Source organism: Chlorocebus sabaeus, chromosome 21, assembly GCF_047675955.1.
Source record: "Chlorocebus sabaeus isolate Y175 chromosome 21, mChlSab1.0.hap1, whole genome shotgun sequence".
NCBI classification, from domain to species: Eukaryota; Metazoa; Chordata; class Mammalia; order Primates; family Cercopithecidae; genus Chlorocebus; species Chlorocebus sabaeus.
The window spans coordinates 29,464,797-29,486,740 of NC_132924.1; positions in this window are offsets into that span (position 1 = coordinate 29,464,797).

Genomic DNA, 21,944 nt, shown 5'->3' on the forward strand with positions numbered 1-21,944 from the left:
AAAAGAAGCCACACTACATGATTCTTTTTTTCTGAGACAGAGTCTCGCTCTGTTGCCCAGGCTGGAGTGCAGTGACATGATCTCGGCTCACTGCAGCCTCTGCCTCCTGGGTTCAAGCAATTCTCCTGCCTCAGCCTCCCGAGTAGCTGGGACTACAGGCATGCGCCGCCACCACGCCCGGCTAATTTTTGTATTTTTAGTAGAGATGAGGTTTCACCATGTTGGCCAGGATGGTCTTGATCTCCTGACCTTGTGATCCACCCGCCTCGGCCTCCCAAAGTGCTGGGATTACATACATGATTCTTTTTATATAGTTTGAAATAGAGAAAATGAATCCATGGTGATAGAAATCCAGATAATGTTACCTTTGGGATGGCGGCGAGTGGCTGGGAGGTGGCATGAGAGGGCTCCTGGGATGCTGGCAATGTCCTACTTCCTGATCCATGTGATGGTTACATTTAATCTGGGTGTGTTCAGTCTGTGAAAATTGATCACATTGTATACTTACGATCTGGGGACTTTTCTCTATGCATATGTTATGCTTCAATAAAAGATTTCCTTGGAAAACAGAAAAAGTGAGAGACTATTGCAGTAGTTCACAGAAAAAATACATTCGACTTTGGTAAGGACAATAGCAGTCAACGCAGTCAGAAATTGTCAGATTTTGTCAGTATAGCCAATGGAGGTTATTAATGGATTAGGGAGGTGTTTCTGTGTGCTTGTGTGCATATGTGTCTTGTGAGCAAGAGAGGCTAAGTAGGAATGAAGATGACTCGGATGTTTTGCCCATGTTATTAGGTGGATTATGGTGCTATTTGTGGGACATAGATTTTTGCAGTAGTTTCTAATGCCTGTTGTCTAGGGACCTCAGCTCATCCCTAGTCAAGAACATTACTTTGGTAATTCTCCCTTTACTTTTCTGCATCATTCATTTTCCCTCTAGATTGCTATCATTGCCATCAGTATGCAAACATGCTGTTATTGCTGCCACCTTAGAAAATGTTCTCTTGATGCCTTTTATCTATCAGCTACTGCCCCATTGCTCTGCATCTGCATGCAGCAGATTATCTACAAATAGTTCTCTAAACTCTCTGTCTCCAAAATCTCCCCATTTTCTCTCAAATCTACTCCAATCCAGGTTTTGCCTTTTGTCCTCTGTAGAAACTCACTAGTTAGGGTAACCAGTGACCTGAACATTCTAAGTCTAATAGTCAATTATTAGTCCTTCTCTTACTTGACCGGTCCTGGGCATTAAACTTAGCTGACCACTCTTTCCTTCTTCACCTTATTTCCAAGGCACTGTAATCTCTGGATTCCTCACTGACTGCCGCTGTATAGCCTCCTTAGCAGGATCTTCTAGCCCTCCCAGATCTCTGAGTATTGACTTGCCCTAGAGTTTGGTCCTTGGTCTCTGATTCTTTTTCCATGTGATTCCCTTGGTTATCTCATTCAGTATCATGGCTTTAAAAACCATCCATACGCCAGTGACTCCCACATTTATACCTCTAGCTCAGACTTCTGTCCTGCATAGCAGACTTGTATATGCAACTGCCTATTCAACATTGGATGGTGTCTAATCTATGGTTGTCTAAATGACAGCTTGACCTTAGCATGTACAAAACAGAACTTCTGCTTTTCCTCTCCAAAGCCTTTTAGTCCACATTTTTCTGTTTTGGTTTTTGGCAATTCCATCCTTCTACTTTCTCAGGCCAAAAACATTGAAGTCATCCTTGATTCCTTTTTTTTCCCTCACAACCATGTTTGAACTGTCAGCAAATCTTGTTGCCTCTTCCTTTAAATTATAATTAGAATCTCACTACTTCCAGCCACCTCCACTTCTGCACCCTGATCCAAGCCACCATCATTTCTTGTCTGAGTGATTGCAATAATTTCCTAAATGGTCTATTCTTAGCCCAGCAGCCTGCTAAGTCAGATCATCTCCCTCTTGGGCTCAGAACCCTCCAATATTTCCTTATCTCACTCAGGGAAAGTAAAAGTCCTTATAATTGTATAATCTGTCCCCTCCTCTGTTATCTCTTAGACCTTGGATACAAAAGTAGTGGGTAGAACACTGGAAGAGGAATCGGTGGCTACTGCCATTTACTCATTCAGTCATTCTTTCAACCAATGTTTATTGGGAACCTGCTGTGAGTGCTTTTCTAGGTGCTTGGGCTATATATGCTTGTGGAAAATTAGATAAAAAGTCCCTGCATCTTAGATCTTGGATCTTACATGATTTGTTAGAAGGAAATCAGTGTTAGGGGGAATCGTAGAACAGAGGAAAAGGTGGAACAGGATGAGAGAAATCCAGAGTGCTGGGGAAGGAGATGGTGGTTTTAAATAAGGTGGCCTTGTTGAGAAGGTGACATCTGAGCAAAGACTCAAAGGAGGAGAGGGAGACAGCACTGTGGGCAGCAGTGGTAACGAGATTTTCAGGCAGTGGCCATGCTGGGAGTTGAGCAATAGATGCTCTCTTCAGGGTGATGCAGGCTGCAGCTGCCTTGTAGTTCATGTTACCCACAGCCAAGTGGTGGTAGTGGTGGTCACAGTTAAGTCAAATAACTTGGGTCAAAACAATAAACTTTCTAGGTAGCTTTGATGAACAAATATTTGTTAGTGCTCTACTTCTTTTAGAATCAGACTCCCAAAGTAGATTGAGGAATAGTTTTCAACAAGAAGGTTCCTTGGTCAAATAAGTTTAGGAAATGCTCCCCATCTTGGAGTTTCACAGAGTGCATCAGCATCTTTCTTTTTTTGAGACAGGTCCTCCCTCTGTCACCCAGGCTGGAGTGCAGTGGTAGGATCACAGCTCACTGCATCCTTCACCTCACAGGTTCAAGCGATTCTCCCGCCTCAGCCTCCCAGGTAGCTGGGACTATAGGCATGCACCACTACACCCAGTGCATTTTAAAATTTTTTATATAGACAAGGTCTTGCTATGTTGCCCAGGCTGGTCTCTAGTTCCCAGACTCAAGTGATCCTTCCACCTTGGCCTCCCAAGGTGCTGGGATTACAGGCATGACCCACCGTGCCCAGCCTTGCATCAGCATCTTAAAGGCTCTGAGGAGTTCTCTGGTAAGAAACATGTTTTGTTCTTTAGCTCAGCATTGATTAAACTTATTTAGTTGTGGAATCCCTCCCTTTTTTTAGTAGAACTTTTAGTCAAATTCCATAGAACTATTAACTTGAGAGTGTTTATACAGGCAGATTGACACCAACCAATTTGGGAAGATTTCATTGAATTCTCCCTGGGAACAAAGTGCTTAAAGGAGCTGGAAAACAAAGCTTGTTGCTAGGATAGGTGGGGTCCTCCGACTGGGAAAGCTGGAATAATTACGAGGTTGAAAAAGGCTGGGGTTGACTTTAGGGTCAAGTAATCATTAATCAAACATTGTCCAGAGCTTCCTATCTTGTGGCATGCTATGTGCAAGAATTGGCAAATTTTGTTTCTGTAAATGAGCAAATAGCATTTTAGGTTTTGTGGGCCATATGACAGCATGAGAGCTGCTATACACAATAAGTTAATAAATGAACATGGCTGAGTTCCACTAAAACTTTGTTTATGGACATTGAAATTTGAATTTTACATAATGTACATGTATCACAAAATATTCTAATTTAATTTTTTTCAGCCATTAAATCATACTTAGATTGCATATCCTAAAAAGCAGGTGGCAGCCCAGATTTGGCCCATGGGCTGATGTTTGTTGACTCCTGCTCTATGCTCTGTATGTACCTTGAAGGAAGCTCACAGCCTAGTGGGAGACACATGTACAGAAAACCACAGTGTGTGATGGGAAGGGTTGTATTAGAGTTCAGCACAGGATGCTTGGAGCTTCCAGAGGAGGAGCTCCAAACCCATGCTGGGCTGGGGGATTTCAGTGGGTTGGGAGGGACAGCTAACACTAAAGGCTCTCTGGACTTTCTGTTTCATCCTCAGGTCCTAACTGAAGGTTTTGCCTTGTTGAACTCAGTAGTTTCCTTTCTGGACCAGGCATCTGTATACCCTTTGAGTCTTTTTTCTCATGCCACTCTTTTCCTCCTGGATCTTTGACTTGGTTCCGTGGTTGACATCCCCATTTTCCCAGAGTTTGTTTTGGGGGCTGGCAGCATGCCGCCCTACCTGCTTCAGTCTTCTGGAGATTGAGCACATGTTCTCTCCTTTTTGAGTGCCCGAGGCCTCTCTCCCTTAGGAGTGGGTATTTTCCTGCCCACCTAACTCTGGACTCCTTTGGTTTCTGATTCACACTGCAAGAACTTCATGCGGTGGGGTGCTGGAGCTAGATCAGACTGGCTCTTAAGACCAATTGTATGTATCTCTTCTCAACTCTGAGTTGAATTCAGTGATATCTGGTTGGTAGCTTGAAATCTGCCATCGTGGGAGTATTAACGCCATGGAAACTGGCAAAGTAAATCTGCAAATACTTGGGGTGCTTTTATTTAGGCTTTTTCTATTCTGGAGAGCTTTTTACCAGCACAACATTCTTTGTAAACGCAGGAAAAGTTATTCTTTAGGTTATGACACAATCCTGCTCATGGATTTACAGGATGGTAGAGCTAGGAGAAATTTGATGTTACGTGTCTCTCTAGTTTGCTAAACTAAAAAATGTCTCAAATCTCTCCCCACCCCTGTATCTTCCTGAGAAATTCCTACTAGACCCTCCCAGTCTTTGTTGGTCCCTTTTCTCAAACCACTGAGGCATAGTAACATCTTTGTGTCATCTTCTGATTATATCTGTTTTTTTTTTTTTTTTTTTTTTTTTTTTTTTTTTTTTTTTTTTTAAATAGAGATAGGAGGCTGGGCATGGTGGCTCACGCCTGTAATCCCAGCACTTTGGGAGGCCGAGGCAGGTGGATTCGAGGTCAGAAGTTCAAGACCATCCTGTCCAAGATGCTGAAACCCCATCTTTACTAAAAATACAAAATTAGCCAGGTATGGTGGCAGGCACCTCTATTCCCAGCTACTTGGGAGGCTGAGGCAGGAAATTGCTTGAACCCGGGAGGCAGAGGTTGCAGTGAGCCAAGATTACGTCACTGCACTCCAGCCTGCGTGACAGAGGAAGACTCTGTCTCAAAAAAAAAAAAAAAAAAAAAAAAAGATGGGATCTTGCTCTGTCACTCAGGCTGGAGTGCAGTGGTGTGATCATTGCTCACTGCAGCCTTGAACTCCTGGGCTCAAGTGATTCTCCTGCTTCAGGCTTCTGAGTAGCTGGGACTACAGGTGCACACCACCAGGACTGGCTAACTTATTTTGTGTATGTGTAGAGATGGGGTCTTGCTGTGTTGCCCAAGCTCATCTCAAACTCCTAGTCTCAAGTGATCCTCCTGCTTCGGCCTCCCAAAGTGCTGGTTTTGGGAGGCACGTAGGCCACTGTGCCTGGCTAACATGTCTATTTTTTATTCAATTATGAGCTTTTTGAACGTGGGCCAGGAATAGCTGCTGTAGAGTAGTGATTAATTACCAAGGCTCTAGAGCCAGGCTATCTGTGTTCAAATTCTTGTTTTATCACTTATAATCTGAGTAACCCTGAGCAAGTTACTGGATAACTCAGTTTACTTCATCTGTAGAATTGGAGTAATAGTAGGACATTCCTTATAGAGCATAAGGACTAAATAAATAAATATACATTAAAGCTCCTAAACCATACCTGCCCTTAGTAGGCCTTCAGTGAATTCAACTTTTATTACTACTCATTTTGTCTTTAGTCTTCATCATATTGTCTGGCTCATGTCACATAGCACACATTTAATACATTTAATGTACTTATTAAATCTAATTGTGTGAGAAAAGTGCAAACAGAGGTAGAGAAGAAGTGATCTTTGTGGACTGGATTAAGGAGATTTGAACAACTGATGGGGTTTGAAATGGGGCTTCTAGGGTTTGTAGAGGGTGGATAGATAGATTAATTCAGGAAGCATTCATAGAAAAAACCCTGCCCTGGGAAAGTTAGGCTAGTTGGTAAGCATAGAAACTGAATGTGAAAAATAAATCAGCATTAAGCTGATTTCATCTCAAGTTACTAGCAGCCGTGCTATCAAAATTCCATCTCTCTCCTCCCCTGTGTGCTGAGGTTTTAGGAATATAATGGATTTTAATTAATTGAACAATGCACTTGAAGAGAAGCAGGAAGAAGTCAGGAATGTTCCTTAACTCTGGGGCATCTATTTTACGAATGCTGGAGAAATTAAGATAGCAGAGTAACATTCCCACAGCCTCCCAAAAGTAAGGGGCATCTATTTTATGCATGCTGGAGAAATTAACATAGTAGAGTAATATTCCCACAGCCACCCAAAAGTAATTTTACAGTGGTTTAGAGATTCCAACCCCTTGATTCTTCTCCTCTCACATATATTGTCATTTTGCCTTTCGTAAATTGTTCTTCCTTTTGTGAGTCACCTGCGCTGTGTTTTGGTAAATCAAAGCCAGACTAATAATGTAGGCTCTGCCCTGTGATTGTACTAAAAGAGAGGCTGTGTCACAAAAGAAACGAAGGGGTCTTAATTTGTCTTTTTTTAGGACCTGCATAGTGATTGAGGTTGGTGTAATTCTCTTTGAGATTTTTGTTCTTTTGTCCTTGAGCGATTGTTCTTTAGCTGATGAGAGTAGATCAGAGCAAGAGGTGGGGAACTGCTGTACTGCAGGGATCAGGATTGGATTGTGAGATTTATCTTCTTTCTCTCCCCATTCCCAAACTGGGGACCTGAATCAGGACTCTGTAGTGGGTGACCTAGGTCTGTGATGCACCTTTAATTTGAGCCTCACGTTACTCCTCTGTAAATAGGGATTATGACACCTATCTACCTGTCAAGTGGTCGATGGATGGGTTTCAGGAAGACGCAGCTCTGGAGACACTATAGGACAGAGACCCGGTGGCTTAGTAGGTGCTCAATAAATACTTCTTTCTTTGCTCTGCTTTTCTAAGTTCCTTTCCTTGAGAGCCTCAACATGTTATATGAATAGTGAAATTTTCCTTAAGCATATCCATTGACATAGATATGTGAAAATAAACACATATGTGAAGCTTTTATTTTGCTTATGTGGGAGAGTGTGTGTGTGTGTATGTATGTGTGTGTGCCTAAGCACCTGGTGGGGGTGCATGCAGTTGAAAGTGTGACAATATTCCTAGAACAATTCCTTGCATTCTCCCGTTAACTCTACCTTTTTCCCCCCAATTTTTAAGTTCAGGGGTACATGTGCAGGATGTGCAGGTTTGTTATATAGGTAAACGTGTGCCATGGTGGTTTGCTGCACAGATCACCCCATCATGCAGGTATTAAGCCCAGCATCTGTTAGCTATTCTTCCTGATGCTCTCCCTCCTCCTACCCCTGAGCCTCCAACAGGCCCTAGTGTGTGTTGTTCCCCAGTTCTTTTATTTATTTATTTATTTATTTATTTATTTATTTATTATTATACTTTAAGTTCTAGGGTACATGTGCATAACGTGCAGGTTTGTTACATATGTATACTTGTGCCATGTTGGTGTGCTGCACCCCTCAACTCGTCAGCACCCATCAACTCGTCATTTACATCAGGTATAACTCCCAATGCAATCCCTCCCCCCTCCCCCTCCCCATGATAGGCCCCGGTGTGTGATGTTCCCCTTCCCGAGTCCAAGTGATCTCATTGTTCAGTTCCCACCTATGAGTGAGAACATGTGGTGTTTGGTTTTCTGTTCTTGTGATAGTTTGCTAAGAATGATGGTTTCCAGCTGCATCCATGTCCCTACAAAGGACACAAACTCATCCTTTTTTATGGCTGCATAGTATTCCATGGTGTATATATGCCACATTTTCTTAATCCAGTCTGTCACTGATGGACATTTGGGTTGATTCTAAGTCTTTGCTATTGTGAATAGTGCCGCAATAAACATACGTGTGCATGTGTCTTTATAGCAGCATGATTTATAATCCTTTGGGTATATACCCAGTAATGGGATGGCTGGGTCATATGGTACATCTAGTTCTAGATCCTTGAGGAATCGCCATACTGTTTTCCATAATGGTTGAACTAGTTTACAGTCCCACCAACAGTGTAAAAGTGTTCCTATTTCTCCACATCCTCTCCAGCACCTGTTGTTTCCTGACTTTTGAATGATCGCCATTCTAACTGGTGTGAGATGGTATCTCATTGTGGTTTTGATTTGCATTTCTCTGATGGCCAGTGATGATGAGCATTTTTTCATGTGTCTGTTGGCTTTATGAATGTCTTCTTTTGAGAAATGTCTGTTCATATCCTTTGCCCACTTTTGGATGGGGTTGTTTGTTTTTTTCTTGTAAATTTGTTTGAGTTCTTTGTAGGTTCTGGATATTAGCCCTTTGTCAGATGAGTAGATTGCAAAAATTTTCTCCCATTCTGTAGGTTTCCTGTTCACTCTGATGGTAGTTTCTTTTGCTGTGCAGAAGCTCTTTAGTTTAATGAGATCCCATTTGTCAATTTTGGCTTTTGCTGCCGTTGCTTTTGGTGTTTTAGACATGAAGTCTTTGCCCATGCCTATGTCCTGAATGGTACTACCTAGGTTTTCCTCTAGGATTTTTATGGTATTAGGTCTAACATTTAAGTCTCTAATCCATCTTGAATTAATTTTCGTATAAGGAGTAAGGAAAGGATCCAGTTTCAGCTTTCTACTTATGGCTAGCCAATTTTCCCAGCACCATTTATTAAATAGGGAATCCTTTCCCCATTTCTTGTTTCTCTCAGGTTTGTCAAAGATCAGATGGCTGTAGATGTGTGGTATTATTTCTGAGGACTCTGTTCTGTTCCATTGGTCTATATCTCTGTTTTGGTACCAGTACCATGCTGTTTTGGTTACTGTAGCCTTGTAGTATAGTTTGAAGTCAGGTAGCGTGATGCCTCCAGCTTTGTTCTTTTCACTTAGGATTGTCTTGGAGATGCGGGGTCTTTTTTGGTTCCATATGAACTTTAAAGCAGTTTTTTCCAATTCTGTGAAGAAACTCATTGGTAGCTTGATGGGGATGGCATTGAATCTATAAATAACCTTGGGCAGTATGGCCATTTTCACGATATTGATTCTTCTTATCCATGAGCATGGTATGTTCTTCCATTTGTTTGTGTCCTCTTTTATTTCACTGAGCAGTGGTTTGTAGTTCTCCTTGAAGAGGTCCTTTACATCCCTTGTAAGTTGGATTCCTAGATGTTTTATTCTCTTTGAAGCAATTGTGAATGGAAGTTCATTCATGATTTGGCTCTCTGTTTGTCTGTTACTAGTGTATAAGAATGCTTGTGATTTTTGCACATTAATTTTGTATCCTGAGACTTTGCTGAAGTTGCTTATCAGCTTAAGGAGATTTGGGGCTGAGACTATGGGGTTTTCTAAATATACAATCATGTCATCTGCAAAGAGGGACAATTTGACTTCTTCTTTTTCCTAAGTGAATACCCTGTATTTCTTTCTCTTGCCTGATTGCCCTAGCCAGAACTTCCAACACTATGTTGAATAGGAGTGGTGAGAGAGGGCATCCCTGTCTTGTGCCAGTTTTCAAAGGGAATTTTTCCAGTTTTTGCCCATTCAGTATGATATTGGCTGTGGGTTTGTCATAAATAGCTCTTATTATTTTGAGGTACGTTCCATCAATACCGAATTTATTGAGCGTTTTTAGCATGAAGGGCTGTTAAATTTTGTCAAAAGCCTTTTCTGCATCTATTGAGATAATCATGTGGTTCTTGTCTTTGGTTCTGTTCCCCAGTTCTACTCGCTTTTCCCCTTCCATCAATAAAGCAAATCGACTAACCAAGAGGATAGAAAACCTTTGATATTTGTGACAAACATGGTACTTAAAATTCAAAATACACAAGCAATGGTCATTTTAAAAATATACACATACAAAACGAAACACAAACCTTAGTAAACTTTATAAAATGTTATTACAAACAAGGGTTTGGTGAGGCAAAAATCTGCCAATTGGTACTGTGGTGAACTGCTGTGTGACAAATTAATGTTCTCTGAATTGGCTTCAAGTCGCTCCACCTATCCCCTCCCCAATTTGGCTGTGTTGTAGGCAGGGAAGCTTTGCTTTGTCCCTAAGGTCATGGGATTCTGGGACCTCTTTTATTTATCCCATTCATTTTTGGACTTTGAGATAACTAATTTTTACCTATCTATTTTCAGGGGGCATAAAAACTGTACAAAACAGAGGGAAAATACTTTCAGTCAACATCAAATAGGTGCAATTACACACTATCCTAAGAAAAATGTCTATAGGAGAAATTTCACTTTAGAATCCACTTGACTTTTCAGCCTGCATACTCAGAGGGGTCACTGTTGGGAAGAAGAAAAGTGCAGAGAAGTGTTGAAGACAGGGTCCCAATCCTGCTGCTTCTGAGCTCTGTGACCTTGAGCAGATTATGTAAGCTGAGTTTGTGTTTCCACTTGAAATATGGGAGTCACTATAACTCCTCACAGAGTTGTGGCAAATGGCATTCTATAGCAGAGTTTGGCCTACTTTTCCCGTTTGGCCTCCCCTAGACCCATGGCCCTCAGGATGCAGGAACATGTGCCAGGTGGGGATCAATCCAGAGGCCTGGGGGAGCTCCCCTAACTTTCCCAGCTGGTTCTCACTCCGGCAATGGCTAGCCCGATGGTTCCAGTCTCTTCTCGTGCTGGCTGGAGGGAGAAGAGTCAACAGCACCCAAGGGCACAGATGCCATCACTGGGGAAGTGTAGCAGAGCCCTTGGGAACACCAAGTCAAGGGGCAGGGGCAGGGTGGAAGGCCCGCCATGAAAGGGCTGGGCAGGGGAGTGCACAGGAGCCAAAGTCAGGCAGAGGAGCTAGTGAAGTGTCTGAAAACAGTCTCCAAGGACGGGGTGCGCTGGTCCTCTTCCTGCGCCTCACAAATTACGTTTCTTTTCTTTGCAGAAAGAGGCAGGCGTCGGGAGCAGGGCGGCTGCGGAGGACTGCAGCTCCCGGGTGACCCCGCGGAGGGCGCGGGAGAGCGAGGGACGTGGCTCGAATGCTCCCTTCTGCTTCCGCTGCCCTTGCAACAGCTTAAGGGAGCACGGACGTGACAATCACCACCGGTTCTTTTGAAAGGATGAGAAACCAAGTCTCAATGCACCAACGCTGATTTCAGCCATTGCGGAGTGAAGATTTAAGTCCAGCCCTCCCGAACCTCAGTCCAGAGCCTGGAGTTTCCTAAGCGTTTCCAGTGCCCGAGCCCCAGCCTGGAAGTGAGCCGTGTCGCCCTTCCCGTAGGGGTCTCGGTCACACAGAAGGCCTCTGCTGTGGCTCTTTTTGTGAGTAGATACGCGGGCAAATGTAGTGCATCTTAATGTCCTCGTGACCAACTGTGTCGTGATTTCTCGCCTTATTCCTGCTCATGTGCGCAGCCCTTCACCCAGGTCACTGCTGGCAGACAAGTGGGAGGCACCTACGTCCTGGTGAAAAGACCACCACGCTGCCCAAGAAGGCTCGTGCAGTTTTCAGAAAACACCCTGCTCGCATGTCCTCTTTCACTTGTTCTGGGTCCCTGGTACCACACCCTTTTGTGTTCCTGCTGCCCTTCTGTGCGTGGCGGGCACCCCGCCAGCGGTGCAGGCTGTAAGCACAGCTGTGTGGACAGCAGCGGAGGGAGAGCGCCTCCCTAGAGGGCGAGAGTTGGGTAGGAAGAGCCCGTGTTTTTCCCAAAATGAGGTTCCTGGTGCTTGGACTGAGCGGTTTGGGGAACGTTTAGAGGGAGGGAACCCCTCGAAACATGGTGAGGCCATTCGGGATTTGGAGGGATTTTTATCACACTCAGAAGGGAGGTTTGGTTTGGATTCTACATATCCACAAGTTGCCCCTAGGTGTGGGGCCCTGGCAACTGTGGAATGTTGCTAAAGAGGTGTCTCCCGGCTGAATGTCCCTCCTTTTTTATGCTTAAGGAGCACTGCAGTCATTAAAGCTTTTAAAGGAAGTTTCTTCTGAAAATTCAAGGGTTAAAACAACTTTATACAGTGTTGTTACGCATTGGAAATAACGTGGGCGGTCTGGTGCTGACACCAGAGCTAACTAGTTGCAATTGTGAGGGTTATCTGTTGCCCTCTCTGACCCTTTATGGTAAGGCATCACACTCTCCACGGACTATATCAAATGAGATATTGTATGAAAGTGCATTAAAATGAATAAAGGGCAAAAACATGGTAACAATGACACAGTGATACCAACAGCTGATATTTATTGAGTGGTTACTGTGTGCCAGATACTACTGTAAGCACCATTCATGTATTAAGTCACTTAGTCCTCACAACAACCATATGAGGTAACTGTTATTATCCATGAGGAAACTGAGGCAGAACCCAAGGTCATGCAACCAATAAAAACAGTGCCAGGATTCGACCCCAGCAGGTTGGCTGTGGAGCTTGCACTGTTCATGTCAATATTTTACTGCATTAACATGGCTATGGGTAGGATGAAAATGACATGAGCATGGTTAAGTTGAAAATGACACTAATAATGTAAAAAAAAAACCCAAACACTCTCACGTTCTCTCATGTCTTTTGATCACTCTCATCTAAAAAAAAGAGACAATGTTATCTCCTTCAGGAAATTGTGGGCCAGGGAAGTGGGTAGAAGGGTCATCAGATGAGGGTATCTGGAATTTTACACCGTCTCAGTAGACAGAGAGGCAAAGGTGGATTGAGCCTTTGAGAGGACAGGTCTCCATTTAGATCTCATATCCACTTTACTGGGGCTGGCCCTGTGTCTTCATGTGTGCCGTGGGAGTTGCTGTGAGGGCTAAATGTGATTCTGTAGGTAAAAGAGTCTGGCACAGTGGTTGGACCATGGTGTGGATCCCAACAAACATGAGTTGAGAATGGAGAAAACTACCAGAGAGGTCCACCAACTCTTCTGTTACTTCTTTCAATCTAATCATTAAACTAAGACCTAATCTTTACCCTTTTCCATTTCTTGTTCTTTCCAACATGTGGTCTTGCATTCCTAGCATATTGCAAAGTTCTATTTTCCCTGTGATTTGCTTCAGTTGTCACACATTTGGAGTCAATTCCTCAGGTGTGTGTGGAGCGCTGGCTGTGTAAGTGGCGGTGCCCTGTGCTTTGGAGGAGGGCTTCAAAACTAGAGGGGGAATAAATTAAGTCAAGAGGCGACACATGAAGAAAGAGGAAACCAAATTGCCTCTCATTCTCACAAATGCTCTTTGTTGGCTTGAGAGGCAGTGTGTTAAAAATGTGGTTTCCAAATGCATGTGCAAGAATTTATCACAATGAAAAAAGTACCTTTTGGTAACTTAAATGCCTGACAAAAGCATCTCAGCATTAAATCATTAATACTCCCACCTGCTGCCAACTATAACTGCCTTCTTTTATCATGATAATACAGACTGTCTGATTCTCTGGTAGAGTTTTTGGGCAACAGTGTAATCAACATCGGGAAAGACTTGCTTGTGATTCTGAGATTTCAGTCATCTTGTCAATGTAGAGACTTTGTGCTTTCCCCACACACGAAGACTTCGTAATTCATGATCATTAGTTAGAACTTCAGTCTCACGCAAGTCTGTGATCTACTTCTTGTGGCATCAGCTTGCCTTGTATGGTGATTATGCCAAATATTTTTCTAATAAAGTATATATAAGGTATCGCATGTTGATGGTATGATAGCAGGAGTTTTTCATTGGTCCTGGTATGATATGGAAGAATGAAGCCCCTTTTGCAAAGAGGAGCATGGAGTCTTTAGATGGCAGATGTGTGTTCTTCTTTATTCTATCATTGGTAAACATGGATCATCTCATACTGATGTATGGAGAATAGTTACAGTGCATTCCTGACTTAGAAAGTTGACAGGTAATTTCCAGGTTTCTTCTTAAGCTACCACCAAAAATAGAGTATTCATGTATTCATTCATTCAACAAGTATTTATTAGCCACCTACCTGATGGTAGGCATTGTTCTAGGTGTTTGGGACACATCAGTGGTCAAAACAGACACAGCCCTCATGAGGTTTACAGTCTAGTGAGAATATCAGATTGGATAGTTCATTGATCTGGCTTAGGACAATTTAGTTTAATATTTATTTTAAATTATAAAAAATACATATATTTTTTGAGATGGAGTTTCGCTCTTGTTGCCCAGGCTGGAGTGCAATGGCACGATCTTGGCTCACAGCAATCTCCGCCTCCTGAGTTCAAGCAATTCTCCTGCCTTAGCCTCCCAAGTGCCTGGGATTACAGATGTGCGCCACCACGCTGGGTTAATTTTGTATTTTTCATAGAGACAGGGTTTCTCCATGTTGGTTAGGCTGGTTTCGAACACCCGACCTCCGGTGATCCACCCACTTCTGCCTCCCAAAGTGCTGGGATTACAGGCGTGAGCCACCGCACTGACCAAAATATTTTAAACAAAGAAAAGTACAGGAAGTAATTTAGATATCTATGTCTATATTGATAGCTGACTTTAAAAATGTTTATTTTTCTATTTTCTGATTATGAGCATGCTAGAAAATTTGGAGGATACATATAAGAAGAAATTAAATTATAAACAATATTCCTGGGTAGGAAGCCTCCAGGGTGCAGTCAGGATATGTTCATAAGAACAAACTTGAACTTGCTGGCTTTGGGAAACCGAGTATCCTATAATCCCAGCACTGGAATATAATCACTGTTACATTTTGATGTGTTTCCTTCCTTCCTGTCTGCTGTCTTCCTCCTTTCCTCTCTACCTTCCTTCCTTTCAATTTGCAATTTCTTTTTAATTCACAATTTAAATATTTTTTTAAGCACCAAGCAGGCAAAAACCACCCCAAAACAAAAAACCACATCCCTGGGCTGCATTTGATCCCAGGGAAGCCAGTTTGTAACCTCTGATTTAAACTTTTTGTCCTTGGCTATTCTGTCACTCACTGGGCTGTTCTTGCTCACTTCCCTGTCTTTCTTTAGTGCATTTTCTTTTTGACATAGTTGAGACTCTATTGCATCCTACTTTGTGTTTGCTCTTTTTCCTTAACATTTTGTTCTGTGACATTTTCTTCAAAACTCCAGCATCCTTATCATTGTCATCATTGTCAGAAGCCACATCTGAGATATAAAAGTGGGGTGTGTGTGTGAATGTCTGTGTGTGTGTCTGTTTGTGTGTGTGTGTAGCTGTGTGTAGCTGTGTGGGGATGCATGTTTGCTGGTGATAAGGAACATATTTATTGTTCAATTTGAGGTGAATAAGCCGGAAGAAAGTTCTAGGTGAATTTAACCACCAGTGAACAACAGATGGAGGAGCATGTCTCTATTATAGGTCATTTCAGCAAATAGCTGAATCTACTCTGTAGGTCTGTGTTCCCTTTTGGGCTGCCTGTCTATTCTCTCTGGTTTCAGTGTTCTTGGTGCTCTTGGTAATTCCGTTGCCAAGGATGCCACTGAGAAGAGCTACCTTCTCCAGGGATTTAAGAACCACAGTAAGAAAACCTAACTCCATAATTCCATTCTTTGTTACAGAGGGCTTGAAATGAGATGCAAGAGTACTAAGCACAGAGCTTAACCCATGATGGCCTGACCAAGGCTGGACCCCCTAAGAAACCATATTCCCTTCCTCATCTCTGAGTGCAAGTCCATGCCAGCTCTACCTGCAACCAGTTATCCATCTGGAACTTATCACTGTGCAAGTGGTATCCTGGGATGCTCCGTATTTATTCTAATTGCATGTTTCCCAAATCCTCATCAGGAGTCTTTGATGTGGCAAAGTTTGCTGGCCTGCTAAATATTAGTGACTGACTTTTTCTCTGCGATTCCCTTTGTCTCTTAGTGAACTAGAATTTTTGTGTTTCTGGGTACAGTATTTATGTTTTCTAGTTAGTGAAAGAAAAAAAAATCGTATTACAAGATGATGCAATTTTCACCTCCTCAGTGAATTATATTTTTGTTTTGCTTTCTAATGCCAGAACTGTAATATAGTATTAAAATTATTGATATATTTAAACCTTCTGTAAGTGATAACAACAATAAGCCACATGAAAAGGGCCTTTCTGGGGAAAGTGGGCCCACTTTATAAAATTTACATCACAGTGGTGGGCTCAGGTGCTTTGATCCTGTGAACCTGGCCTTAATAAGGTAGAAAGGTTCCAACTCTGATGTGGGGACAGATTATGACCTCAGTCCTGGGCATGCAGGGTTTAACCGTGTCTCCACTTGGTAAGTTAGTGGTCAGATTGAGTGAAAACAGTGGGGAGGATAGGGTTTCAAAGGATCTGTGTTTACCAAACCTTCTTTTCTTTCCTAACTTCATTTTCCAGATGCCACCCACCCCTTGCAGTTTAGTGGGGCCATATGACTAATTTCTGGCTAACAGAATGTGGGAAGAACGGATGTGTGTTTATTCCATGCCTGGTTTCTGAAATTCTTCACAGTCTTCTACTGTTTTTTCTCTTCCTTCACTGGCCAGCTAGATGCGGAGGATACAGAGAAGGATTCTGAAGTTCTAGGTGCTGATAAAGCTATGAGATGAAAGCCAGCTTAGTCCCTGAATAACTCCATCGGCCAAAACTCCACATCCTGCTCCCCACAACCTATATTGGGCTTTGTAATAAGCAAGAAAAAAAAAACCTTTATTGTGGTGTTAGGTCACTGAGAATTTGGATATTTGTTACAGACGCAAACTATTTGCACATGGTAGGTGTACAATAAACGACTAAGTGCTGTTTTTCTTGGTCCTGGGAAGCACAGAAGGTCTGAATCCTCTCCAGGAAATCAGAGGTGAGAAGAGTTGATAGGGCATGTCGAAGCCAAACCCTTGAGAGAGTCTGGAATCAGGTCAGGAAACCAGATGCATTGCCAATGGCAATTTGACACTGGCTCCTGATGTTTCTTAGAGGATTAAGCCCCAGGTGCCCACAAGGGTGGTGGCTTTATTGGTTGCTTTCTCTTCTCTCACTAACTTCCCCACTCCCTTTCTGATACTTCCTAAGTCCTCTTGTATGTGTTTTATGCTTCCCACTCCTTACAGGAGAAGATCCAAACTTCCCTGTGTTCCCCAGTTTCCCCTAAGATTCTGTAGGGCCTGATGAGCCAAGGTAAGGAGTTTTTACTTTATTCTAAGTATTGATTTTTCTACAGCGACAGGGAGTCACTGAAGGGTTTTAGGCAGAGGAAAGACATGACTACATTTTTATTTTAAAAGATCTCTTTGGCTCCTGGATAGACAATGGCTTGGAGCAAGAATGCAAGCTGGCTGTGGAGGTGAGAGGCTGTTGTGATAGTTCATGTGAGAGACAGTGGTAGCCTGGACTAAGGCGGGGTCATCTGTGGATAGGACTGGACAGATGCCAGACATACTGAGGGAACATTTCTGTGCAGACTTAGTGACTGTTTAGATGAAAAAGACAGAGGGAAGAGTAATGACTCACAGGCTTACCAATTTGGTTGTGGAGCAGTAGGGAGGACCTTTTCCAGAGATGGCATTATTGGAGTGGAAGAGTGAGGCTTTGATAATATTCTGGAAGTATTAAGACCAGGAACCCAATTTACTGTATTAGCGCATTTTAATGCTGCTGATAAAGACATACCCAAGACTGGGTAATTTATAAAGAAAAAGAGGTTTAATGGACTCACAGTTCCACACGGCTGGGGAGGCCTCACAACCATGGTGGAAGGCGAAAGGTACGTCTTACATGGTGGCAGACAAGAGAGAATGAAGGACCAAGTGAAAGGAGTTTTCCTTTCTAAAACCACCAGATCTATGAGACTTATTCACTACTATGAGAACAGTATGGGGGAAACCACCCCTATGATTCAATTATCTCCCACCAGCTTCCTTCCACAACCCGTGGGAATTATAGGAGCTACAATTCAAGATGAGATTTGGGTGGAGACATAGAACAAATCATATCAATGCTTGACCAAGGGACTGGGTGGGAGCAGCATTCAGCCCAGGCCCTGCTCACTGAGCTCTGTTTGTTCTGGCATGGGGCTGCTTCCACCTGGGAGAAGGGCACCCTTTCCTAACTCTCACAGACGTGCCACATGGGCTCTGCCCAGGAGAGACTCTTGCCCTAGTGAGTTGCCCAAGGAATGCCTGAAACTCTAATGAGTCAGATGAGAAATGCTCCTTCTATGGGGAAAGAGGGTGGTAAAGGTTAGCCTGGCTTGAGAAGTGTGTAGAAGCTTTGTCTGGCTCACCTAATACCCCAAGGGAAACTCTGGAGGAAGGATAGGAAGATGAAGATTTCAGATTTGGATGAGTCAAGGCCAAGATGACTGTAAGACCTACTGAAGAAAAAAAGGTCATTATACTTGCTGCATAGTGATCTGGGCTGGAAATAGATACTTGAGAGTCATTAACAGAGCTGGGAAGAGCAAAAAGGATTGTTCAGGAAAGAGGGAATGGAATGAGAAGATAAGAGTTTTCCCTGGTTAACAACAACAGAAAAGGCACTGGCTGCAGAGGTAGCAGGAAAACCAGGAGGAAGCTGTGCCCTGGAAGCCCAGGGAACAGAAGACATCCTAGCTGATGCAGCGGGTTCACAAGACAATATGCATTATGAGGACCATAATGCATCTGCTAAATGAAGCGAAGCATAGCTGACAGAAGTGTCATGGAATGGGGAGGGTGATGGAGGCTGGGTCTTGTGGATGGAAGAGTGATTGAGCAGGCCCTGTGCAAGCCCCAGACTCTAGCTCTCAGAAAGCCCATGAGTTTCTGCAGCTCAGGTGAGTCATGGAGACCTAGAACCTCTGGTCCCATTGCTCACAGGGTGATACTTTGGGGCCTTAGGCCCAGGGTTGAGTGAGCTCGAAGCCTGTAACTCTTGCCCCTGTTTATGGATTACCTTAAGCACCCTGTAGAAAACAGAAGGGCAAAAGGGACCTAGTATGCTAGTGATGATGACGATGTTAAAAATAACATCGTCATGTTGTAATAATATAGATGATATAATAATAATAAGTAAAATGGAATGCTTACTCTGGGTTGCGTCCAGGACAAGTCTTTTACATACATTATTATAACTCACACATTTCTTATGAGATAGGTATTATATGTCCATTTTACAAAAGAAAAAACTAAGACTCAGAGAGGCTAAGTATTTTCCCCAGATCACACGGCTAGCAAGTAGAGGAGCTTTTTGTTTCATTTAGCAAAGTAGAGGAGCTTTTTGTTTTATTTTATTAATTTTAAAAGTTACTAACCTCTTTGCTACAGAGCCATGTTTAGAACTTGCTCCAAAGCTCATCACAGAGAAAGAGGATGAGTGGAGAGAGGGAATGACTAATGGGGCTGGCTGTCCTACCCCAATCCTATCATCTCCTGGCCACACAACCTTGCATTATATGTCTTTATTTACTTTGTAATTCATAAATGTTTTAGTGAAGGCCTACTCTGTGCCAGGTACCATGCTAGGGCTAAGGATGGAAGACCCATCCCTGCTACCTGCAGACCATATCCTTATGAGGAGATGGGCAGGCAAACAGGTAGTATGAGTGCAGTGTGATGATTTTATGATGGGGACACAGAATGGGATCCAGGGGAGGCTTCAAGTGGGTTGGTTACCTACCCTGAGGAATGTCAGGCAGAAAATGCTTTCTGGAGGACCCGGGAGATTAGCAGATACCTGAAGGGTGAGGAGGGAGGTCTCTAGGCAAACCTGGTTGGCTGAGGGGGAAGAACATTCCAGGCTTGGTAGTCTGGATTAAGCAAAAGAAATTAAAAATAGTTGTTCTGGTCTCCCTCACCCCCACTGCAGAAAGTCTCCACTTCTAACTCCTAACTTCAAAGGCCATGATAAAATTCTCCCCAAACTCTTAATGCAAAACAATAATTTAATTTACTCTAATTTGCTATATAATGTTATGGGGAGATCGTTGGCGGCCCTCAGCTATTATTTTCTGAGACACTAAAGGCAGGTACTTAAGAATAGTCACTTTCACAGATGCATAAATAATATGTAGACTCAAAAAAAGTTGAAGAATGAACAGGGGGCCAAAGAAAAAAATTGTCTCCTTGTGGAAATAGAATTCGGTAACTTCCATCAGGGCCTTCTGGGTATGTTTTTGGCACCTTTTTTGGGCCTTCAAGTGTTTAAGCACACTGCTTTTAATCTTTCCCATTTAATTAGATTGTCTCTGCCATTCCTGGATCTAATTTATTTGAGAGAAAAAAAAAGGACTGTAGGGAAGCAATAAGGTAGAAGTAAAATGAAACAGAGGAGGGTACTGGTGACAGCTGAAGAGGAACTGCATCCAGTTGCACCGACTTTCTGTGACTGTTTTCTCATTCTGACACCTAGTTCCAGGGACTGTTCTGAGATTTACTCTTCCTGTAAAATTCTAAAAGGCAGGGACTGTTTCTTGGTTAGCACAATGCCTAGTATATAGTTGGCACTCAGTAAATGTTAGTTTAATTTCTTCTTTTCTCTGTTCATTTCTTCCTCCTCTGCTTCCCTTCTTGAAGGGAGTCAGTTTGGTAGACTAGCTAGAACTCTTGGTTTCAAGCAATAGCAACTCACATTGGGTCACTTACAAAAAGGGACTACTGTATAGTATAAGGCTAGTAGGGTAGCTTATGCAATTTCAGAGGAGCTGATTTTCAGATGCCAGCTGGAACTGGGCCTGGAATGAACTGGGACTTTTTCTTTACCTCTGACAATTCCTATTCCCAGAAATGGTATTCATCAGCCCAGTTTGGGTTCTATCAATTACAGCCAAAGGAGCAAGGTTGCAGTTCAGAAACTTCCTTGCCTGTAGCCAATGATTATATGAATGGAAGGAGGCCCTTTCTAGAATTTGGAATGGTTGTCAGACAGCTGGATAGGTGTCTGTAAGGTGTGTGCACGATGCTCTTACTGGGGCAACTTGGGTCTATAATTCTTGGACCATTGGCTGTTGGGAGAATTCCAAATAGTAGGTAGCTTCCTACCTGAGAATGGTTGAAATGCATTAGTGAGATGCTGAGGAGCTGTCTTCTCTCTCGTATGAAAAACAAAAAGATATTTTCTTAGAAACTACACTTTTTGATACATTCTATATATGTTGTCTTATATTTTTTAGAACTTTAAAAGTGAAAAACCAATGAGCAACAAGAACTTGCCACTAATATCCTTTCTCTTGTATAGAAACATGAGTGGAATCCACCATCAGATTCACAGAGCGAATCAAAAGACTTGATATTAGCACTAGATTCAGAGGAACATCCTGCCAGATTCTTTTTTGTATTGTGTCATTTAGAGTTGTTATATTTGAAGGACGTTATTTGATCCTATGAACTGATGTAGGTAATGAGTTCAGCTCTTCCTCTACTTTCTTGCAGTGAAGACAGGATCACACATTACTTCTTGGAAGAAATTAATCTTAACCCAATTAGTCTTAGCTATTGACTGGATCAAACAATTATTAGGGACCTTCTTCCCTCCCTGTTTCCCTTCTTTGTTAGAATGTACTCTTAGTTCTTCCATGTTAGAATCCATTCCAGTAGTTAAAAAAGATCGATTTCTCTCCAAACCCAAATTTTAAAGTAAATATATTAAAACTAGAAGTTACCCAAACCCTGACAGATGTAAAGTATACTTACTATAATTTTAGGAGTCAATAAGCATTTTATGTAAAGGGCCAGATAGTAAATATTTTTGGCTTTGCGGGCCATATGGTCCCAGACACAGCAACTCAACAATGGCTTTGTAGTGTGAAAGCGGCCAGAGAGAATATGGAAATAAATGAGCATAGCTATGTTCCAATGAAACTTTCCTTGTGGATACCAAAATTCAAGTTTCATGTAGTTTTAATGTGTCATGGAATATTATTCTTCTTTTGATTGTTTACAATCACTTAAAAATATAAAAGCTGTTTTTAGTTTGCAGATGCCACAAAAACAGGTGATGGGCCAGATTTCAGCTGCAGACATTAATTTGTCAAATCCTGCTCCAACTACCAAAGCAGATGATTGACACTTCTGCTTGTCTGTCTTGGTTTAGTTTTCTTACTTTCTAGGCTTTATTGAGTGAGCATTTCTGAAAGAGCA